Source organism: Elephantulus edwardii, unplaced genomic scaffold, assembly GCF_000299155.1.
Source record: "Elephantulus edwardii isolate Elephantulus edwardi_28Jun2011 unplaced genomic scaffold, EleEdw1.0 scaffold00109, whole genome shotgun sequence".
NCBI lineage: Eukaryota > Metazoa > Chordata > Mammalia > Macroscelidea > Macroscelididae > Elephantulus > Elephantulus edwardii.
In genome coordinates this window covers 4,417,578-4,440,853 of record NW_006399859.1, presented here as the reverse complement: position 1 = coordinate 4,440,853, position 23,276 = coordinate 4,417,578, and the positions used below count along the sequence as shown (strand labels likewise).

General features: G+C 42.8%; 1 protein-coding gene across 1 annotated transcript in view; it reads left to right on the top strand.

The window, feature by feature from the left end:
• NAV2 (neuron navigator 2) overlaps nucleotides 1–23,276 on the top strand; it is a 948,472-nt gene that overhangs the window by 428,283 nt on the left and 496,913 nt on the right. The window lies entirely within an intron of this gene.

Sequence of the window (23,276 nt, the reverse complement as noted above, 5' to 3'; positions counted from 1 at the left end):
ACAGCTTCAGTTTGCTCGGCTCCACAGTCAACATTCTTGGCACCAGCAGTCAGGAAATCAAAAAGCGTATCGCGATGGGAAAGTCTGCTGTTAGAGACCTCTCTAAAATACTCAAGAGCAACGGTGTCTCTCTGGAGACTAAGGTGCGCCTGATATAGGTCATGGTCTTTGCAATCGCTTGTTATGCATCAGAGAGTTGGACAGTGACTAGGAAAGACAGAAGGAGAGTTGATGCCTTTGAGCTGTGGTGCTGAATGTACCATGGACTGCCAGGAAAACAAACAGATTCATCTTGGAGAGGATTAAATCAAGCTACTCCTTGGAGTCAAGGATTCTAGGGCTTCGTCTGACATACTTTGGGCATGTTGCCAGGAGGGACGGGTCCTTGGAGAGGGACGTCATGCTTGGAAGGGTGGAGGGACAGCACAGGAGGGGAAGACCCTCTATGAGATGGATTGATTCGGTGACTGGGGTAATCGGGATGGGTGTGTCAGAGGCAGTGCGGCTGGCGCAGGACAGAGTAGGGTTTAGGGCTGTTGTGCATAGGGTCGCTATGAGTCGCAAACGACTCGACGGCACATAACAACAACAACAAAAGCCTGCTGAAGGGTCAGCTATGGGTCAGTTCCAACTCTGTGGTACACAACCACTACCACCACCAGAAGAGTGGGTACAGCACTCTGAATGGGTATCTCCTAGGAGGAAGTAGACATGGCTGGGTGTTTCAGGCTTCCTACCAAGGCCAGGTGAGGAGTCAGGGTGCAGTGAGAGGCAAAGTCTCTTCTATGCCTCTCTCCTTACCTGAAGAATCAAGGAAAGAAAGCTTTTATAGACAGGGTTCAGCTGTTTTTCCCTGACTGTTCCTTTCCAGACACTCAAGTCTGGGGTTTGAGAAACCAGCCCTCAGGGTACTGGAAAGTTCCTGGTGAACCACTCTGAGAGGAGTAGGCATTCCCATTGACTTCACAGCCGCAGATTCCAGGTCTTCACTCAGTATCCTCAGAGACACCCACAACAGGGTTCAGGGAAGATGACCTCAAGATAGGTGGAAATGGAAGTGTGGGCTGAGCACTTACTGAACACCAGGAAATAAGATAACCATAATGTCAGTGGTGACCTTGTGTCAGTCACTGAGTGCTTCACATACATTCATTCTTTTAATCCTTTCAGTAACTTTGAGAGAGGGACTGTTATAAGTCCATTTTACAGATGGGAACCTCGAGGCACAGGGAACTAACTTGGCCAAGATCACAGCGTGAAATGCATAGCTATACAGCTAAAAAGTCCAAAGTTATTTTCTCTTCACTACTGTGCCTTATTGTTATTGTTTGATGCTAACCTTGTGAACAGATCCAAACCCTGTCCTATCCTGTGCTGGCCTCATCATCTCCAACATACTTGAGTCAATTGCTACAGTCACTATGTCAATCAATGTCGTTGAGGGTCTTCCTCTCTTTCATTGACCCTCACTTTAGCGTAATATCTCTTTCTAAGTAATAGTCCTCCTAACAACATGCCTTACTTGTTGAAAGTGAGGAGAACTTGAAAACTTGTTGCAGAACATCAAAGACTAGCCTTCAATATGGATTGCATCTCAACATCAAGAAGACAAAAATCTTCCCCACCAGGCCAATAAACAACATCATGATAGAAAGAGAAAAGACTGAAATCAACACCCTTAGTACCACCAGTCAGAAGATCAGGAGACATACTGCACTTGGGAAGTCTGTAGCCCGGGACCTCTCCAAATTTCCGAGGAACAATAATGTCAATTTAAAGATTAAGGTGTACCTGATTCAGGCCATGTCTTTTCAATCAGTTTCTATGCATCTGAAAGCTGGACAATAAATAAATAAGGATAATAGAAAAATTGATACATTTGAGCAGTGGTGTTGGAGAAGAGAACTTAGTGTTCAATGGACTCCCAAAAGAACAAACAGATGTTTTGGGGAAAGTGCTCCTGGAATGTTCCTTGGAAGCAAAGCTTCATCTCACATATTTTGCGAATGTTGTTAGCAAAGGATATTCCTTGAAAAGGGACATCATGCTTGGAAAGGTGAAAGGTAGGTAAGAAGGAGAAAATCCTTAATGAGATGGATTGGCAATAGTGACTACTGCAAAGGGCTCAAGTACTTTAAAAAAAGTGTGAGGATGGCATAAGATAGGACAGGGTTCAGATCTGTTGTCCATAGGCTTGCTCTGAGTGATGTATTCCACTCAACTGCATCTAACAGCAAATTGCAACAACATGTGCAAAATATGCGAGGTGAAACTCTGCCATCCTGGCCTCTAAGAAGCACACAGTTGCACTTCTCCCGAAATGTATCTGCTTGTTCTTTTACATCACAACTCAAAATCATCAATACTTCTATAATCCTTATTCATTGTCCAGCTTTCAGATGCATAGAAAGGGATTGAAAAGACCATGGACTAAATTAGGTGCACCTTAGTCTTTAAACTGATATCATTGTTCCTTAGCACTTAGGAGCGGTCCCTATCAGCATACTTTCTCAAAATACATCTTTTAATTTCTTAACTGCGAGTACTGAGAGTGTTGATTATGGATTCAAGTAAGGTGAAATCGACAGTTTCAGTCTTTTTTGTATCTATAATAATGTTGCCAGTGGTGAGGATTTTTGTCTTCTTGATGTTGAGATGCAATTTATCTTGAAGGCTATAGGTGTTGATCTTCTTCAAGAAGTGTTTCAAGTCTTCTTCACTTTCAGCAAACAAGGTTGTGTTACCTGCATTATGCACACTGTTGGTGAGTCTTCCTCCAATCCTGATACCACATTCTTCTTCATAGAGTCTACCTTCTCAAATGATTTCCTCAGCATACATATTGAGTAAGTATGGAGAAGAGATATAGCCCTGATACACACCATTCTTGATTTTAAACCATGCGATGTTCCCTTATTCTGTTCAGATAACAGTTTCTTGGTCTAGATCTTTGTTTTACCTAAATATAATTACATGTTCTAGGATTCCCATCCTTCTCAATGTTAGCTACAGTTTGTTAATTACCAAATGTCTTTGTATAGCCAATAAAACACAAACAGACATTTTTCTGATATTCTCTGTGTTTAGGAAAAATCCATCTGGCATCATTAATGATATCCCAGAAGCCATCTAGGGCCCTATCCAGAGTATATTTTATTGCTTTCTCATTTAATGTTCTCTAAAAACCACAGATCTTATTGTTGGTTTTGTTAAGTGCCATTGAGTTGCAATTCATAGCTGACCCTCCAGCAGGTTTTCAGAGCTGTATATTACACAGGAGATTAGCCATCTCTCTCCCAAGGGACAGCTGGTGCATTTGAACTACCTGCCTTTGGGTTGGCATAGCAACTCTTTTCCTCTAGACCACCAGAACTCCCCAGGTCTTATTAGTGAACTGTTATGTATGTGAGGAAACTGGGCCACAGTTACACAACCAGTTAAATGACAGAATTCTATCTGTGCTTATCTATGGGACTCGTTCTACTTCACTAAGGGACTTTCAGAGGTGCTACCCCAAAATTTTCTCTGCTTCCACAGGAAGAGTGTCAGGTGAGTATTTAGCTCTTAACTCCTCTGCCCAAACTTTTGCCATAAACACTAGCACGGAACGAACGCTCCCATGTCACCAGGGTGCCCTCTCAGACCATTCTGACCTTGTCTAGCTGCCTCAGCAGTCTAACGGGGTCCAGTTTAAGGTGAGCTTGCCTTACTCAGTAACTATAAAGTCACTGAAGGAGCTCTGGCTGCATAATGTGTTACATGTGACTGAAAGGTCAATAGTTCAAACCCATCAGATGAAATGCAGAAGAAAGATGCACAATCTCCAACCTCTTTTCAAACTCAATGAAGGATTGAGATCAACTTAACAGCATGAGTTTGGTTTATTCTGAGGCTGACATGATTAAGTACCTATTGGCTATTTCCCTGAATATATTGTACACCCCACCAGAGATGATCTTTAGCTCTTGCTAACATGATACTACCACTGATTAGAATATCACCAAAATTTGGTAGCCCTAAAGTGTTTGAAGTAATAAATGAGAATAGTATCTACAAGGATCCACGGTGGCATAGAGTATTCACAGTGGGCTGCTAACCAAAAGGTTGGCAGTTTGATGTTTCTCAAAGGAGCTCTGGTAACCTAATGGTTAAGGAGTTGTGCAACCAGCCCTAAGGCAGGCAGTTCAAATCCACCTGCTGCATCACAGGAGAATGATGATAAATCTCCTCCTAAGCAATTTACAACCTTTGAAAACCCCCTGGAGGGTCAGCTCTGGGTTGGTTCTATCTCAGTGGCAATGAGTAGTTTTTGAGCTGTTTTACAGAGAGATGAGGCCGTCCGCTCCCCTTGATATTTATATATAGACTTGAAAATCCAAGAGAGGATGCATGAGTTGAATCAACTCAGCAGCAATGGCTTTTATAGCATCCACAATGGAACCCTTATTGCCACGGGGAAAACATTAGGGAGCTAAACAAAAGGTCAACAGTTCACCAGCTTTCCATAGGAAAAAGAAAAATGAATCTGCTTCCATAAAGACCTACCACCTTAGAAGCCTTGTGGGACCATTCTCCTAACATGCTATCACTTGACACCCACTCAGCTGCAGTGGTAATAGCATCTCTACAGCTCTGGAGGGAGCACTCTTGGCCTAGTGAGTAAGGAGTTTACACTGTCAACCCAAAGGTTCAAATCCACCAGCTTCTCTGTGGGAGAAAGATGGGCAGTCTCTTCCTGTGTGATTTTGTTGTTGTTGTTATTATTGATGTTTTGGTTTTTAAAGTATTTTTTATCAATTTTAATAAACATTTACAGAGATTTTGGATTTCCATTCATTCATTGCCGCACTTTTCCCCCTGCCCACTCCTCCCCACCAGTTCGATCCCCTCTCCAAAAAGAAAAAGAAAAAAAATTCCTTCATTGGTATACAATTTCCCCCATCCCTTCCCCCGCACCCCCTGCCCCGAGTACACTTCTCTATGCAACCTTAATTCTGGATTCCTGTGCTAGCCATAATATTCAATCATATATCACCTCTAATCTATTCTTTCCCTCATCTTTTTATCCAGTTTTCTCTCAGTCTTTCCCCAACCCTGATGTCAGACCCAGTCTACAACAGTGGCACCATGCAGTATTTGTCCCTTTGTGACTGAGGTATTTCAATCAGTATAATGTCGTGTGGTTTATAGTCTCTGAAAACCCATTGAAGGATCAGGTGAATTCATTCTGACTCTATAGCGAACAACAGCACAGGTTCTGAGCTCACACCAAGCCCATTGCTTCCAATATCTCACATTCGCACAGCAACTCTATGAAATAGTTATCATTCTCATTTTACTGATGATGCTCAGAGAGCAAGAAATAAGTCCTTCAGAGGTGTGGCCTGGAGTCACACTGAGGTCCAGCTGACCGCAGGCACAATTTCCTCTTCTTCATTCCCTGCTCTGACCCTAGCAACAGAGTCCTGATGAATGTACTGCCATAAAATCCCTCCTGTGGAGAAGGGGGGGCGGGGGAAGTGGGGCTGTGGAAACCTCAACAGGATTGAAAGTCAAGAAAAAAGGATCAAAGGCAAGGAAGGAGCTGGAATGGTCCTGGGAGGGGATTCGAGAAGCCTGTCTTTGATAACTGGGCAGGAAGTCAGTTTTGTAGGCCAGATGTCTTTGAAGACTTGATTGCCCATCCCTAAACCCAACCCTGCCTCTGGAAAGGATAAAACCCTAGCAAGCAAACCATTCTGAACGGGAACGCATTCAACAATCCCAAGTTTGAACAGTGATCTTTGTGAAAACAGTGAAGCCAGGATGGCAGTGCTTGCTCTGCTCAGATTGGAAGACTTGCCAGACTGCCCTGCAGAGAGAATCCTGATTACATTTATCTTTGAGACAATGAATGTCAAAAATGCCTTGTGCAACACGGAGCTTCAAGAAAATTGCCAGGCGATTTAAAAAAAAGAAATTTTTTTTAATGTCTGGCCCACTGTTTGTAAAACAATACCTTTCTAAGTAAAAAAATATAAAACCCTTTTTCTATTTTGTTCTTTTCCCTCCATCGGGCTCTGAGGTTTTATTTGCCTGGGGTTTGGGGAGGTGGGGGAGCGGAAATCAACACAGCTGTTTATGTTTAGTGGCTTCAGATGATCTCAAGACCTAAGAGATCCTCCTGGGTGTCTCGGCTTTGTTGACAGTTTTTAGCCTGACTTTGAGCTCAGCCAAGGCGTGGTGTTACCAGAATTCCCTCTTGCACGTGCCCTGCAGAGTTTATTTCAGACGTGCTGGGCCCACTCTCCTCTCCATCTCTCTCCCTTCCTCCCTCTCTCTGTCTCCTTCCCTCCTTTCCTCTCTCTCTTTTTCTCCCTCTCCCTCTCTCTCTTTTTCTCCCTCTCCCTCTCCCTCCCTCCCTCTGATTGTCCTAGGGGGAGAGAACTTGCTCTTTAATCCATTTGTGATTTGATTAAATTTCTCTAAACTAGATTATGATCCTTGGTAGCTGACACAGCGCCTGTCTGGAAGGTGTCATCTCTGTGACACATAAACTTGTGTTATCCACGTCCAGAGCTCTAACATTTTGTCACTAGTGCTTGATTAAGGGTAAAGTCAATGCTGTCGAGTCGGTTCCCACTCATTGCAACCATGTAAGACAGGGTAGAACTGGCCCACGATGCTCCCAAGACTGTGAATCTTTACGGAAATTCATTGCCACATCTTCTTTCTGAAGAGTCACTGAAGGATTGAAAACCAACAGCTTTTCAGGTAGTAGCACAATGGTTAATACTTTTACTATGGCTTACTACACATTCTTTGAATAAATAAAAGGGTAAACAAATAGATATTTATTGGATAAATCTCACAGAATTAGAGGAGTTCTGGTGACTTAGCAGGTAAGGAGTTGTGCTGCCAACTCAAAGGTTAGCAGTTCAAATCCATCAGCTGCTCCTCAGGAAAAAGATAGGCAAGAGAGCCTGCCATGTGATTTCCTGCCTCTGAAAACCCACTGGAGGGTCGGCTGTAAGTTGGTTTCGACTTGACAGCACACACAACAAAAAACATGGGAGGAGATCGTCCATGGTTCTCAGAGCCACTGATGGATTAGAATCACCAGAGACATGAAGTCTTTGAGTCGGTGATATAACTAGCCGCCTGAGCATCATCCCTTAACGAGATGCTGTGCTATAATCCAAAGGCCTTTCCTCTCTAGTGGTTCAAATCCACCAGCAGCTCCGAGGGAGGAAGATGAGCAATCTATCTCCTCCTGTTCAATTTAAAATCTTGGAAATCCAATGGAGCATCAGCTCTAAGTCCGTTCCCATTTGACAGCAAGTGATTTCTTTAAAAACCCTTGTACTGTCTGGAGATTTTCACGCCAGCCTGTCTTTTATTAGATCGTTTACAGTTAATTCTGCCCAAGCCTTCCTGTGGGGGTGCTGAACTCTGGGCACTGCCCACCTCTTCCTGTGAGTCACACATTGATTGGCCTGGCCGACCCTCACCAGGCCGTGCTTCTGCATAATCAGAGACCAGGCACGAAGGCTCCTAGGCTGATGGCTGTGACCAAAAGAAGAAACTGGCTGAAGGGACCCTCCAGAAGATCGCCTCGCAGTACTTCGAGGTCTACACTCACAGCTCTGGCCCCAGCAGCTTGGTCGCATTTGCAGGGCGACCATGGAAGCAGCGTATGTGTAGTCACCTGACTCCATCTGGGTTGCCTGGGCAGCCAGACTGGGTAACTGTACCTTGAAAAAGAAAATTACACATAGAAAGCACTTGACGGCCTGGATTTTTCCAGATTGGTTTAAAATTATCGAGAATACTGTCTCTGTCTTCACCTCCTCCCACTCTAATGTATTGTGAGAGCAAAGCCTTTGGAGCATTTCTTTCCTAAAGCAATGATTTTCAATTTGATTGCTCGAGGAACGCTTTAATACAGTGCAGTGCCGGAACCCTATCCTCAGAGAGTCTGATTTAATTGCTGTGGAGAGGGGGGCACCTGGATGCCTTGGGTTGTTTTAATTCCTCAGGTGATTCTAATGTACTTCAGAAGCTGCTAAACACAGTGAGGGCCAGCTGACTCAATCTGAGTAAGTGTGTAAAATTAGACTCGCAGATTCAGGATTCCAAGTCTGTTGGAGGACTCAGGGGACCTATTCCTTTATCCCATACTCAATGCATTTCTCAGACTTCTTGCTTCAGGACCATGGCCCAAGTCATCTTTGCCTCCCAGTGAGCTCTTGCTGTGTGCCATCGAATCAACTATCACTCATAGCGACTCTCTAAACAATGACTGAACTTTGGTCTCCAGACAACCTCACCATCTCTGACCCCATTGCCAGTCATTGTGTCAATCCATCTCTTTGAGGATCTTCCTCTCTTGCACTAGTTTTCCACCCTTCCAAGCATGATGTCCTTTCCAAGAAGTGGTCCCTCCTGACAACATGTCCAAAGAATATGAGACCCAGTTTCACCATCCTTGCCTCCAAGGAACATCCTGATTTCACTTACTCCAAGACAGACCAGTTCATTGACAATCCATTGTATGTTCAATAGTCTTTTCCAGCACAACAACTCAAAGGCATGATTCTTCTTCTATAATCTCTAGTCATTGTCCAGTTTGCATATGCTCTTTAGTGCCCTGGGTAGACCTCTGACATCAGATTTTCCCAGTGCAACATGTCTTTTGATTTCCTGACTGCTGGTGCCAAGGGTGTTGATTGTGGATCTGAGGAAGATTGAATTGTTAACAACCTCAATTCTTTCTCCATCTATCATGATCTACCTATTAGCACAGAGGTGAGGATTTTTATTCTCTAGATGTTCAGATACAATCCATATTGAAGGCTGTAGTCCTCAATATTCTACAACATGCGCTTCAAGTCTTTCACACTTTAGACAAGCAAAGGTGTGTCACCTCCATTATGCAGGTTGTTGATGAATCTTCTCCAACCCTGATATCACAATCTTCTTCATAAAGTCCATTTTCTCAAATGAACTATTCAGCATATAGCTTGGGAAGGAGTGGAGAAAGGATACATCACTGGCATACCTCTTTCTTGACTTTGTTTTTTTTTTCTATAATTATATTTTATTAATTTTCATAAACATTTACAGAGATTTTGGGTTTCCATTCATTCATTGTTGCACTATTCTCTCTACCCTCCTCCCAGTTTGTTCTTGTCCAAATGCCACAGTGCTTGTCAAAGCCAGTTCTGATTAATCTTCCTTGTCAGTGTGTCCTTTGCCATTCCCTATCACTCCTCCCTGAGAGAGACTTCACCCTGAGTCATAAGGAAAAGGGGATGGCGTATTCTCTGAGCTACTTCCTGCTGAAAAGGGACGCTGTGGGTTTCAGGGTGAAGATCTTCTCTCACTACTCTAAAGGGCCCCTTTGGCAGTAGGAAACACATAGACTATTATGGAGATTGATTTTGGAATTTAGATGCACTCTTATTGATTGTGCTTGGCCGTACATGTTCATATCCTTGAAGATGTATCATGGGGGTGTTGCAACCTAGAAGGCTTAAATTTGACTAACAAGTTATAAGTACATGAGTCCAAAAATTATGGAACAGTAAAAGAAAAGATTCTTTCATTGTTTTACAAACCCTCCCCCAGGTCCCCTCCACCATGTAGCCCTCGCTCTAGACTCCTGTGATGACAGAAATACCTAGTCATATATCTCTTTTAAACAGTTTTCTCCCTCCTCTGTTTCAGTGCAGTATACATTATTGAACCCATCTTACTCAGTCTCTCCCCAACCCCAAGGACAGTCCCATTCTACAACAGTGGCATCATGTAATATTTGTCCTTTTGTGACTGGGATATTTCACTCAGCATAATGTTCTCAAGAGTCAACCATTTTGAATAATATTGCATGAGTTCCTTGTTTTTTAATGCAGCATAGTATTCCATTGTGCGAATATACCACAGCTTCTCTAGCCATAAGTTTGTTGATGGCTCTTTCTTGACTTTGAACCATGCAGTGTTCCCTTGCTCTGTGAGGACAACATCTTGGTCTAGGTTTAGATGTTGCATGCGCATAATCAAGTGTTCTGGGATTCCCATCCTCTGCAATACTAGCCACTGTTTGTTGTGTTGGACACAGTCGAATGCCTCTGCATAGTCGATAAAGCACAAATAGACATCCTGCTCATACTCTCTGCTTTCATCCAAGACCCGTCTCCCATCAGTAATGATATCCCTAGTGCCATGGCCTCTTCTAAATGTGTCTTGAACTATATGCAATCCTTGTCTCTTTGTTAAAACCACTCTTATTCACACCACTGGAGTAGCTGTCAAGCCTTTTCACCTGTTTTCCCATCTGTAAAATGGGCAGTTGTTCCTCCAAACAGTTTTGTGGGAATTCACCACAATGATGTGCAAAATGCAAATATTTAAGGCACTGGCATAGGGTCTTATTTTATTTCTACTATTAGCATTATGATAGCTGTCTCTTTGAGAGTCTATAGTGTCTCTTGGTCAGAGTCCAGTGCCTGTGTTCAAATCCTCTTAACTAGATGGGATCTTAGATCAGATACTTAACCTACCCTGGGCTGCAGTATTCTATTCTGTAAGATGAAAATGACAAGAGCAATCAACTTCATAGGATTGTTGTGAGAATTAGAAGTACAATGCTTATACAGTCCCTGGCAGATGGTAACAACAACTTCATCAAATACAGTCTTACAAGAATCATTATAATTTGGGGGTCCATTCTAGTTGCCTGGTTATTATATGGGAAGAAAGCTGGATAACACAACACTGGAAGTATAATTCATTTAAAAGATTTAAGCTCATTTTACTGTTGTTGTTTACTGTAAAGTCAGAACTGACCCATAGCTGACCTACCTTCTGAGACAGTAATTGCATCAGAGGGATTGCTCATCCTTCTCCCATGGAGCAGCCGGTGGCCTCGAACTGTGTGCGTACGGAATTGCAGTGCAGTTTCTTGCTACCAGGAGTCTCTCATTTAATAAATATTTTGTGTTAGGAAAGTGGAAGGAAAGGGTAAAGAAATACAAACAGCAAGCAAACAAAACATTGGCCGGTTACGTCCAGCCTAGAATCTGGCCATCTGCAATTCAGTCCCCGAGAGCTGCACTCCTAGACAGACTCATCCAGAAACGAAGATCTCCATCAAACCAGCAATTCGGGCAGGTCTGTGGCCAAGTGTGAGGACTGGACAGCCTGTTCTCGGCTTCTACTTCACCCCATAGTCCACGCGCAGTCTTTATTTTGCATGTGAAAATTTATACCATCATGTCTGCATTACCATCACTTGCCATGCTGGCTTTTCCTTCTTGCCTTTGGTGTAAAAGTAAAAAAATAAATAAATAAAATAAAATAGAGACCATGTCTGCTTCTACCGAACCAAAAAGGAGACTGTAAGAATATCATCAACCATGTGATTTTTAATAACCAGAACTTCCTTTTCTTCAAAATTCAAGCAATTGTCCTTAAGTACAAAGTTTCTTCTAGATCCTCTGGGCCCTGTTGTGAAAGTAAACCTTTCCTTGGCTTTTTTATTTCTTTTACTACTTCTTCTTCTTTTTTTTTAGTGTGTATGTGTATTTTTATTTTGTTGCTTCATTGTATAGTAAGTTCTGAGAGTAAAACCTTTGTGTGACTGTTGACTGCTGCATCCCCATCACTGATAAGGGGGTGGTGTTTTGGGAGACCCCATACTCCCTTGCTGTTCAACAGGCTTGCACACTGCTTTGAGAGGTGGAACTCAGTGGGAGTGAGAATGAGCCTCTGGTCACTCTCACATGTAGACTGGTGCCCATGGTGTTAAGAATGAAGCCAGAGTGCATTTGGAAGATGTAGAACTTGGTTCTTATGAGTTGCTTGATTCCTTCTAATAAGACTAAATTGAACTATCATCATTTTTCAGATCACTGCTGCTTGTGCCAGGGCTGTTGTCTTCTGGTAGCCTGGCCTTGTGGCCATGGTCACTTCTTTTTTTTTTTTTTCTTGTTGTGTACCATCGAATCACACCTGACCAGCACAGGAGAAGGTTGCCCTTTGTTTTCCAGTGGAGCATCTGGTGAATTCGAACTGCAAGCCTTTGGGATTGCAGTGCAGCTTCTTGCCACTAGGCCACCAGAGCTCCCTGTTTCCTTAGCTTTTTATATTAGTGGGCCTATGGGTGCTTAGCAGTGGCAGAATTTGACTGTACGGATGCCAACTCCACTTAAAAAAAAATTGCCTTTGCAAGGGAAGCATCTCCAAAGTTGGCTTTAGAAAAGTTTACAAACAGAAAAAAGTATTTGTTGATGGTTACTAGGGAAGGGAGCACGAGCTTAGTGGCGGCTTAGTGGGTAAAGAGTTCTGCTGCCAACTCAAAAGCACACAGTTCCTGTGCGATTTACTGCCTCTGGAAACCAGCTAGAGGGTCAGCTGTGAGTCAGTTCCGACTCCACAACAAGAACAAGGGAAGGGACAGAAAGGGAAGAAGAGGGGAAAGTCGAGAACTAGATAGACTAAGGTGGCTGGAGGGAAAGGCAATGTACAAAAGAATTCAAGAATTTCTAAAAATTCACTTCAGAACTGTGCCCAATTCAGCTTTCTTGTGCTCTTTATCTAATGTCATTTGGAGTTCCATTTGGTGGCTATGGTGCCACTTGGCTGAAGACACTTGTGAATACCATCAGTGCTAACGCCCAATCAAAAGATGCCATCAACAGATGAGTGGATAAAGAGACTGTGGCACATTCACACAATGGAATATTACACAGCAATAAAAAATGATCAGGAGTTTGTGAAATACAGCACAACACAAGTGAATGAATTGAGAACAAATTATGCTAACAGAAATCAGTTACAAATTCAAGGAAAGGTTTATACATGGAATCAATTTTGGAGGGTTAACAGGGATAAGAAGAAGGAAGAGGGGCAGAAAAATTAATAAATAGGTAAGTCAAGTGAAGGAAAACGCTGTGTACAATAAGGATTTGATTAGACATTGTGATCAATTAATTGAACTACTTATAATTCATGTTATAAAAGAAAATATCTATGAAAGATTGAATGAAACTCCAATTTGATTTGATTTGTGAACTTTTATTCCAATAAATTTTTAAAAAGTGATTGGCAGAACAAGATGTTTTATGTAGCTGCAGAGCGTTTGTGCGGCTCTTCTGTTAAACCAACAAACTGTCTCTGACAAGTACAAAGCGGGCATGCTGAGGTCTGTGCAGACTGGGAAAGACCTCAAGGAGGCGCACTCGTAAGTGGACCGCACTTCCCCGTCTTTGATCTCACTGCTCTTCATGGACCTGGACGTCCCATGCCTTCGGCAGTCAGTGATGAATTCATCAAGCTCTACCTCTTGACCTCAAACCTCATGTCATTTTTTTGCAGGTGAGGCAGGGCAGCCACAAGCCAGGCCAACAAGGAAGCTTTTATCAAAGATGTACAGATGCAGAATTTGAAATCATCCACTCTTTTTCACTCATTTTTGGTCCCATCTCAATTGTGTTGGTGGCTTTCTGAAAACTCAACCAAAATTTGACTTGAGGTTTTGAGAGACTTCATTCATTCCCAGTTTCTAGAGGTTCAAGTTCATTACTGGCTGCTGAACAGATTGGCAGAAGACAGTGTGCATCCATTAATAAATATAGGCAGGCCTGGAAGCAGCTGTCCAACTACAGCTGGCGCCTTGCTGGCCAGGAATAGCTATGGATGGTTCCTCACAGAGAGGGAGTCTGTGAAGTTACCTTCTCTCATCTGTGAAAGACACCAATCTCCTTTCAACATGTTCAGGTCCTGAGAGCTTTGAAACATTTCACTGGGAACAAATGCAGCATCTTATCAAATACATTCTCTAAAAGAACTGTGTGGTGGTGGTGATTATCAATATAGAAGAACTTCCACATACACCATCTTGATAATTACCTCTTATTTCTATTTCCTGGTCTCTCCTCTCTGCTGGCTGATATTCTTGATAAAATTAGTTTATTTCATCCCACATTGAATGGGAATAAGTGACCTCTCTGAGATTCTGTAGATCACTGAGTGGGAGGATCGAGCTGGGGGAGTGAGGAGCCACAGTTTTCATAAGCAGGGTCACCCTTGACTCTGAATGTCTGCTCCCATTAAACTTGGAATGTAGCTCATGTCTTATATCATGCCCCTTTTATCTTTCTTCTGCCCCCAAACAAACTCAGACTTACAACTCAGCTTTTTAAAATTCTCTTTCACTAAAACTATACTCAATCAAGTTATTTGATAGTACAATGGACTTTATGGCTATTTTAGCAAAAGCCTTTCACTTTGCCACTTGGCTCCACTTCTTCCATCCCCCACAGGAGTCTCCGCATTGGTGTGGCTACTCCATTCTTGGAGGCCCCTCACGCAAAACTTTTCCCAGGAAACTGATGCAAATGGCTCACCTGGTTGACCACTGATAAAGAATGTTGGAGGTTCAAGTTCACCCAGATATAGCTCAGAAGAAAGGCCCTGGCAATCCACTTCTGAAAAACTATTGACACACATGGAGATGTCATGAGTTGAAGGCAACTTGATGGAAACTTTTTTATTTTGTTTGTTGCTAAAGACCCTATATTCAGAGGCCTTCTCTAGATTAGAACTGGCCCCCTGAAATTTCAGATTTGCCTGCATTTGTGTACGAATATAGAGAAAATGACATGTAATTTTTATTTCCACTGAAAAGTTTGTGTCCCACACATCCTTCCCGCAGCTATAGAGGCAAAACTACTCACAGTCTAGATTTTAAATAAGAGTGTTTTTCCTTGGCTACTTTTATACTTATTTATTTTTAGTTACTTATTTATTTTTAGTTATTACTTTGTTAAATATAGACTTTCCTCAATTCCTTTTTGGAATGAGGGAAGAGATAAAGAAAGGAGTATTTCCTAGACCTAACTTATAATGGAGGGCACACAATTCAATCTCCTCCTGTGAGATTTAGTGCCTCTGAAAACCCACTGGAGGGTCAGCCAGGATTCGGTTCTGACTGGAGAGTACACAACAACTTATAAAAGTGGAAAATAGGCCTACATCTTTTAGAGTTGCTCCAAACAAAATGAAACAAGAAAAGTTTTCTCTAATGTCCCACTCTGCCTTATTAGCTAGAAAGTGAGATTAATCAAAGTAATTGATACTGCATGAACAGCTGACCACTAATTCTTTGTGGCTAATAATAACAACCACCTCAAAATTTACTATCTGCAAGTTGGGGGACCAGTAGTCTGAAGCTCAACCTAAGAGATCATTATTGTGCATATTAATTTGTGCACTAAGCTATGTGGAAGAAAGTAGATTGGAAATGGAAATGGGGTTAAGGTGGGGACTGTGAACAGGATCTCTAAAGGGCTGTCTCAAGAGGCTCACCCCTACTTCCTGTGGACTTGGATGAGTGGGCTCTCAAGCCAGCCAATACTGCAGGTGAGCAATTGTGTTGTCTGTAAGATATGCACGTTTTATTCCCAATAGGGGTAGAAAATTAAGGAAATGTCTTTGAAAACAAACAAGTGTGATTTAAAAAAACAACAACAAAACCTTCTGCATAAAGCTAAGAATGTTTTGCCTTGCTTATTATACCAGAAACCTGACCATTTCCCTTTGTTTTTTATAGTTGAAGGTATTTCAAGGGACCACGATGTCTTTGATTCAGGTCAAGTACAGCCAGGGTACAACCTTAGATGAAGAATGGGCTGATAGGACAGGGCACTTACAAGTCAGATCCAAAGCACTATTCCCACTCAACTCATCACTAAGAGTTGATGTGGAGGTTCCAAGAAGGTGCACTGGTATTTTCTGTCTGCGGAAGAATGACTCTCTGCTCGTGGAGCTGTGGCACTCTTCAAATGTTTAGTGAGCCTGAGAACTTTGCTAATATGTTTCAAATTGCCCAGCTGCTGGCATTTAGGTGATTTTCAAACTGAAGGTGTCTGAGAAGAAATAGAAGGGTTGTCAAACTTGGAAGTTAAAATGGTAAGCTGTGTCTACTTTGCATATTTGGTTATAGTTCACATAATATAAAAATAATAATAAATATAATTTTCAAAATGTGAATAACGTGTTCTTTCCAGATCAGTGATCATTGACTTGCCAAATATATGACTTTAAATGATAGCCAGGTTACACTGCTGAAGGGGTAGGAAGGAACCTGATAGGCCATTTGTATGTATGATTCCTGATGACCCTCCCTCCACCCTGCCCGGGTACCCCTCACTTTTTTTTTTAGAAATATCATAATTATCTCATCTGTCTCTAGGAGGTTGGGGGAAGGTATAGGATAGCTTTTCAATCATTTGTGTGGTTATAATGATGGGTTATTTTGCTTTAACTAAGAAAAAGGAAACTTTACAAGGAAAGATAGAGAGAGGAAAATTGTTCCAGGAAAAAACCCAAACTTATAAAGAGATGAGGAGGGAGGAAAAGAAATTCAGAAACAGAGTAAGTGATTGTCTTCAATCAATAAAGATGAGAAATTATATAGAATTTAGATCCAGACAACCCCTGGGATAGGATTTACAGACAGTTTGCATGTGTCTTTTAATGTTATGCACATTTGCCCAGCTTTTGAAACAAACGAACCAACACCCACTCAAAACAAATTCTTGATCACAATCTTCACTTATTACATGTGCTCTTTGAAATCATTGAAGTGCAAGTTGATTCTCGCAGTAAACCTAAAGCCAGTGCAAGCCAGTCAACTCAGCAACCCTCCAAAGGGTCTTCAAGGCTGTAAAATCGTTCCCTGCAGAGACTGTCCATCCTTTGCCAGAGGAGCAGCTGATGGAGTTGAACCATCAACATTTTGGTTAACAACACAACACATTACAGCTCACACTACTACAGCTCCCTTTTCTTTCACAGAAACAAGGCTAAATAAGAACTGTACTTGTTTGACTTCCCTATAAATTTGACTTAAAGACACACTTAGGAACTGAGCTGATTCATAACTTAGAGACTATATATATACAAACCATACATGTATATAAATTACACAGCATTCAAGTATAATTTCATCAAATCCTAAAATATTAGAAAGGAAAATTTTTAAATCAGAGAAAATAATTTTTTTTCAGAGAAAATAATTTTTATATTAGTTTCATATGAGCACTTTTTTTCATACTAGTTTGTAATCAAGGATCTTAGAACCCAAAAGATTACCTTGGTAACAAATATAAACACAGACTCCAAGATCACATATACACTGTATGTGTGGCACTATTTCCATTTCAGTATCCATAAGAGATATTAACTGATCAATGAATATTACTAATCAATCTAGGTAGATTCACCCTCAGAATCCTTTTCAGCATAGTGCTACAGATAATTTTGCTTACAAAAGTTATATACAGCTTACCTTACTACTCAAAGTGTAATCAATAGTTCACTAACATGGACATCCTTTACAGGCAGAATCTCAGCCTCATTCTAGACTTAATGAATCAGAATTTGTAATGTAAAAAATATACCGAGTGATTCCTATGCATATTAAAATTTCAAAAGTCCTGGAAGAAGGGCCATACTTAAGTGGTCTCATAGAGACTGGTGTAGCCCTTGAGCCAACAGCCCTTAGTCACCTTTCAAACTGAGAACAAAATTCACCACAGTGGGTCAACTTTGAGTAGACAAGCCTATTAAACAGACAGTATCATCTGGTAGGTAGTCAGTCTCTCTTTAGATTCATCAACCATACACCGTGAAATGAGCAGCACTGGATCAAGGAGAAAACCTAGAAGACAAGAAGCAATAAAAGGATTGATGCAAATAAGAATTATAGGAAAGAAGTGGAAAAGGTACAATTCTGTTGTGCATGTTGTAATTTACTATTTAAAAATATGTATGAGTAGTGAAAAAGCAAATTTCTTTGTGGATTTTCACTCAAATCACAAAGAAGTAAAGCCTTGGAATAGCACTGAGTGCATGATGTATTTCTTTCCTGCTTTTAAGTGTCTTCAAGTTGTTCTGATTCTTATCAACCCTATAAAACAAACAAAACAGTATACTGTCTGATCCTGGACTTATCACAATGCCCTATCATTCACTGATATGTCCGAACTCATTGTTGCAGCCACTGTATCAATCCTTCTCCTTGAGTGTGTTCCTCTTTCTTCCTGAACTTCTATTTTACCTAACAGAACATTCTTTTCCAAGGACAAGTCTCTTTCTCCACCAATCCTTGCAACTGTTGTTGTTGTTATGTGCCATCAGTCACTTGCGACTCATAGCGACCCTATGTACAGGAGCCCTAAACTCTGCTCTGTCCTGTGCCAATCACACTGTCTCCAACACTCCCATCCCGATTATCCCAGTCACTGAATCAATCCACCTCATAGAGGGCCTTCCCCTCCTGCGCCGTCCCTCCACCCTCCCAAGCATGATGTCCTTCTCCAAGGACCGGTCTCTCCTCACAACATGTCCAGAGTATGTCAGACGGAGCCTCAGAATCCTTGCCTCCAAGGAGCCACCCAGTTTAACCCTTTCCAGGACAAATCTGTTTGTTTTCCTAGCAGTCCATGGTATTCTCAATACTCTTCTCCAGCACCACAGCTCAAAGGCATCAATTCTCTTTCTATCCTCTTTGGTCATTGTCCAACTCTCTGATCCCTAGACCATCCAGAACTAATCTTTATAGAAGCAGACTGCTATAGCTATTTCCTAGGGAGTGGCTGGTGCATTGGGACTCCTTAACCACTGCCCTACTAGAGTATCAGCTTATGTGCCAAGATGTGTGAAGTCTGGACATGGATTGGATGGGCAATAAGGTAGGAGAGAGAGAGCAAGACAAGTGAACAAGTCACCTTCTAATTCCCTGATGCTGCACACGTTGTTTGACACTTCTTTCGTTTCCTGTGGTCTTAATAATTTGTAAATCAAGGCTGTCAATCATAATGAGACTATATACAGTGAAAGTCTGAGTCCCAGAGATGATGAAGAGAGGCAAAGCAGATGTGACTGGGTAAACGCCTAAGTAGTAGTAAAATAAAACCAGAGATTATAATTCTTTAATGACATATCAATAAGGAGCCCAGGTGACATAGTGTTTGAGTTGCTTATCAGAAAGGTCCATCGGCCTATTGGAACCCATCAGCTCAGTGCACTAGAGAAAATGTCTGGCAATCTGCTCCTTATAAAGAGTATTCTGGACCACATACGGGAGCGATTGTGTGTGTCAGAATCAACTCACTGGTACACCACTATACAACACATTGCTTAATCTATCATTATATTCACTGTTGGTCCCATGGTGAGGACCTTTGTTTCTTGATGTTCAGATGTAATTCATATCAAAGGCTGGAGTTCTTGATCTTCGGCAGCAAGTATTTCACTTCCTCTTCACTTTTAGCAAGCAAGGTTGTGTCAACTGCATCAAGGTTTTTGATGAGCCTTCCTTTGATCCTGATACCACATTTCTCTTCATAGAGTCCAGAATAAGGAATTATTTGTTCAGCATATAAATTGAATGGAGAAAGGTATGGAGAAAGGATACATCCCTGACACACATCCTTCCTAATTTTAAACCATGCAGTGTTCCCTTGTGTTCGGATAACAGCTTCTTGATCTAGATACAGATTTTGCATCTGGGATGCCCATTCTTCTTAATGTCAGTCATGATTTTTTGTGATCCACATAGTCAAGTGCCTTTGCATAGTCAATAAAACACAATCTTCTGGTATTTTCTACTCTTATCCAAGATCTATCTAAAATCCGCAATGATATCCCTGATGCCATGGCCTTTTCTAAACTGTGCTTGAACTTCTGACAGTTCCCTATTTTTTAAAAAACAAAAAAAAGGTGACTTTACCCATAGACCACATCTGATGGACTGCACAGCAATCAAATTGACTACATCTGTGGAAAGAATTGTTGTAGAAGCACAGTATCAGCAGTCAAAAGCAGATCAGGTGCTGACCATCAATTATTCATGTACCAGTTCAAATTGAAGCTGAGGAAAATTAAATCCAGTCCACAGAAACCAAAATAAAATCTTGAGTTTATCCTAGTTGGAATTTAAGAATCATATCAAGAACAGGTTTGAGGCATTGAACACCAATGTTCAATGACCAGAGGAACTGTGGGAGGACATCAAGAATATCATCTATTAAGAGGGCAAAGACTAAGGAAAAGAAAAATCCAAAATGGGTGTCAGAAGAGACTATGAAAATTGCATTCAAGAAGTCAAAACAAAAGGAAGAGATGCCAAAGTAAAAGAACTGAACAGATTTCAATGGGTAGCTCAAGACAGGCAGGGAGGGGGGAACCCCACATTATAATGAAATGTGTAGAAAGCTGGAGTTGAGGAAGAACTTTATCAGCATTTCTCACATTGAAAAAAGTGAAAAACAAATTCAAGCCTTGAGTTGCAACACGGAGAGATGCTATGGGTAAAATCTTTAAAGATTCAGGAAGCATAAAAAGAAGATGGAAGAAATAAATACACAGAGTCATTGCACCAAAAAAATAATTCATTGATATTGAAAAATTTTAGGAAGTAGCATATGAACTAATTGTTGTTATGTGCCATTGAGTCACCTGCGACTCAGAGACCCTATCTATATATATAACAACTTTGAAGCCTGGTCTGTCCTGAGCGACTCTCACTGATTCCAACATATCTATTCTCATTGTCCCAGTTACTGTATATGAACCTATCTCATCCAGGGTCTTCCTTTTCTGCGCTGTCCTTCCACCCTTCCAAGCATGTTGTCCTTCTCCAAGGACCAATCTCTTGTGGCTACACGCCCACAGTATGTGAGACAGAGCTTCAAAATCCTAGCCTCCAAGGAGAAACTTGGTTTCACTCTCTCCAAGACAGACCTGTTTGTTTTCTTAGTGGTCCAGGGTATGTTTAAGACTCTTCTCCAGCACCACAACTCAAAGACATCAATTCTTCTGTCATCCTTAGTCATTGTCCAGCTCTCTAAGGTGCAACAAGTAATTGTGAAGACTGTGCCTGGATCAGGTGCACCTTAGTCTCTAGACTTATATCATTGCTTCTCTGGAGAGGTCCCTGATGCAAATCGCCTCTTGATTTCTTTACTGCTGGTGTTAAGAGTGTTAATTGTGGAGTTGAGCAAGCTGTAATTGTTAACAACATCAATCTCTTCTCTATCCATCATGGTGTTGCCAAGTGGCCCAGTGGTGGCTAGAGCCAGTGGTAACGAAGGATGAAGTTTAAGCTGCACTGAAGGTATTGGCAAAAAACTCAGGCCCCATGGAATAGCAACTTACACGTTTCAGGTAACAGATGCAGCCTTGGATGTGCTCACCTGGCTGTTGTTGTTGTTATGTGTTGTGTGTGTCAAGTCACTTGCGACTCATAGCAACCCTATGTACAACAGCCCTAATCCCTGCTCTGTCCTGTGCCAATCTCACTGCCTCTGACAGACCAGATTACCCCAGTCACTGAATCAATCCACCTCATAGAGGGTCTTCCCCTTCTGCGCCATCCCTCCACCCTCCCAAGCATGTCCCTCTCCAAGGACCTCTCCCTCCTTAAAACATGTCCAAAATATGTCAGACGAAGCCTCAGAATCCTTGCCTCCAAGGAGCAGCCTGGTTTAACCCTCTCCAGGTTACATCTGTTTATTTTCTTGGCAGTCCAGGGTACATTCAATACTCTTCTCCAGCACCACAGCTCAAAGGCATCAATTCTCCTTCTATCCACCTTAGTCATTGTCCAACTCTCTGATGCATAACAAGTTATTGCAAAGACCTTGGCCTTTATCAGACGCACCGTAGCCTCCAGAGTGACACCATTGCTCTTCAGTACCCTGGAGAGGTCCCTAACAGCAGGCTTTCCCATCACAATACATTTTTTTTTTATTTCCTGGCTACTGGTGCCAAGAGTGTTGACTGTGGAGCCAAGCCGACTAAAGTTGTTAACAATCTCAATCTCTTCATCATTCATCCTGATGCTGCCAATTGGTCCAGTGGTGAGAATCTTTGTCTTCTTGACATTGAGCTTTAATCCATACTGCAGGCTGCAGTCCTTGACCCTCTGCATCAAGCATTTCAGGTCCTCCTCAGTTTCAGCAAGCAAGGTGTGTCATCTGCATAATGCAGATTGTTGATAGATCTTCCACCAATCCTGACGCCACACTTCTCCTCTTAGAGCCCAGCCTCTGAAATTTGGAGGACAGCTACCTGGTGCATTGACTGAAAGAGATCCGTATTTGTTTTCATTCCCAAGAAGATGACCTACTAGAATATGGAAATTATAGAATTTATGATTAATGGCACATGCAAGCGAAATGTTGCTGAGGATTGTCCAAAAAGGAATGGAACAGCGACCCAGAGGAAGGCAGAAACCATCAGGAGACTTAAAGCCTGGGAACCAGTGGGGCCAGTGTCTGAGACGCTGACAGGGAGGGGCTCCGACATGAAACGCAGCCTGGCTTAGCTGGAGCCTGCAGGGGTCAGGGAACCTGCACCTGGCTTCCAGGGCCACTGTAATTACAGTCTCCAGTAGGTTGCGAGGAGGCGCTGTCTCGGGGCGGGGCGGGTGGCTTCCCTGAGTATTGTATTTGCCCATAAATACTTCAAATAGTGAAGTGTGCAGCCTTTGAAAGTTGGAGAGGAAACTATTGGGAGGACCCCCTGGAAGAGCGGGCAGAAAAGAAGCGAAATCGTTGGCGCGTCCTTTACGCGGGAGACAGAGAGGCCCCACCCCGGCCAGATGGGGGGCAGCGCGGCGGCGGGCGTGACTCAGGAAGCTTCAAACCGTTAAGATGGCCTGAACAATTTGAAAAGGCAAAGGCACTTCCCCGGAGCCGACCCGCGGGGCCTCGAGACAGGCGTCTTCCTTCAAAAGGGCATTTTTTAAAGGAGGCTCCTGGCACGCAGTGGGTGTGCAGGCCCCGCAGGAAGCGCACGGCCGGAGCGGTGCCGCAGAGTGGCCACCAGCCCGCTTTGTACTTGCGGCCAAGTGCGACCCCAGAGTTTCGGCGGCCCGGGAGTTGAGGCCACGCCCCCTTTGCAGGGAGAACCACGGCCGCTGATTGGCTCGTGGTGGACCAATGGACGCGCCAGGGCGGCCGGGGCTGTCAGCGCGCGCCGCGGCCGCGCGGACCGCAGCCTGTCCTCCCCTGTGCTGAGCCCCGCAGCCGACGCTGCCTTCTCGGGAAGCGCGGCTGCCACTCGCGAGCGCACCCTGCCCAGCCTGCCAGCCGCTGTCCCACTGCCCGCATTCCACGGCCACAGTCTCGCTGCGCTATCGCGCACGGAGCATGTGCAAACCCGCAGGTGCTAAGGTACTATCTGTCCGGGGGGCTTCTGGGCAGTGGTGACTGTCACTCCAAGAG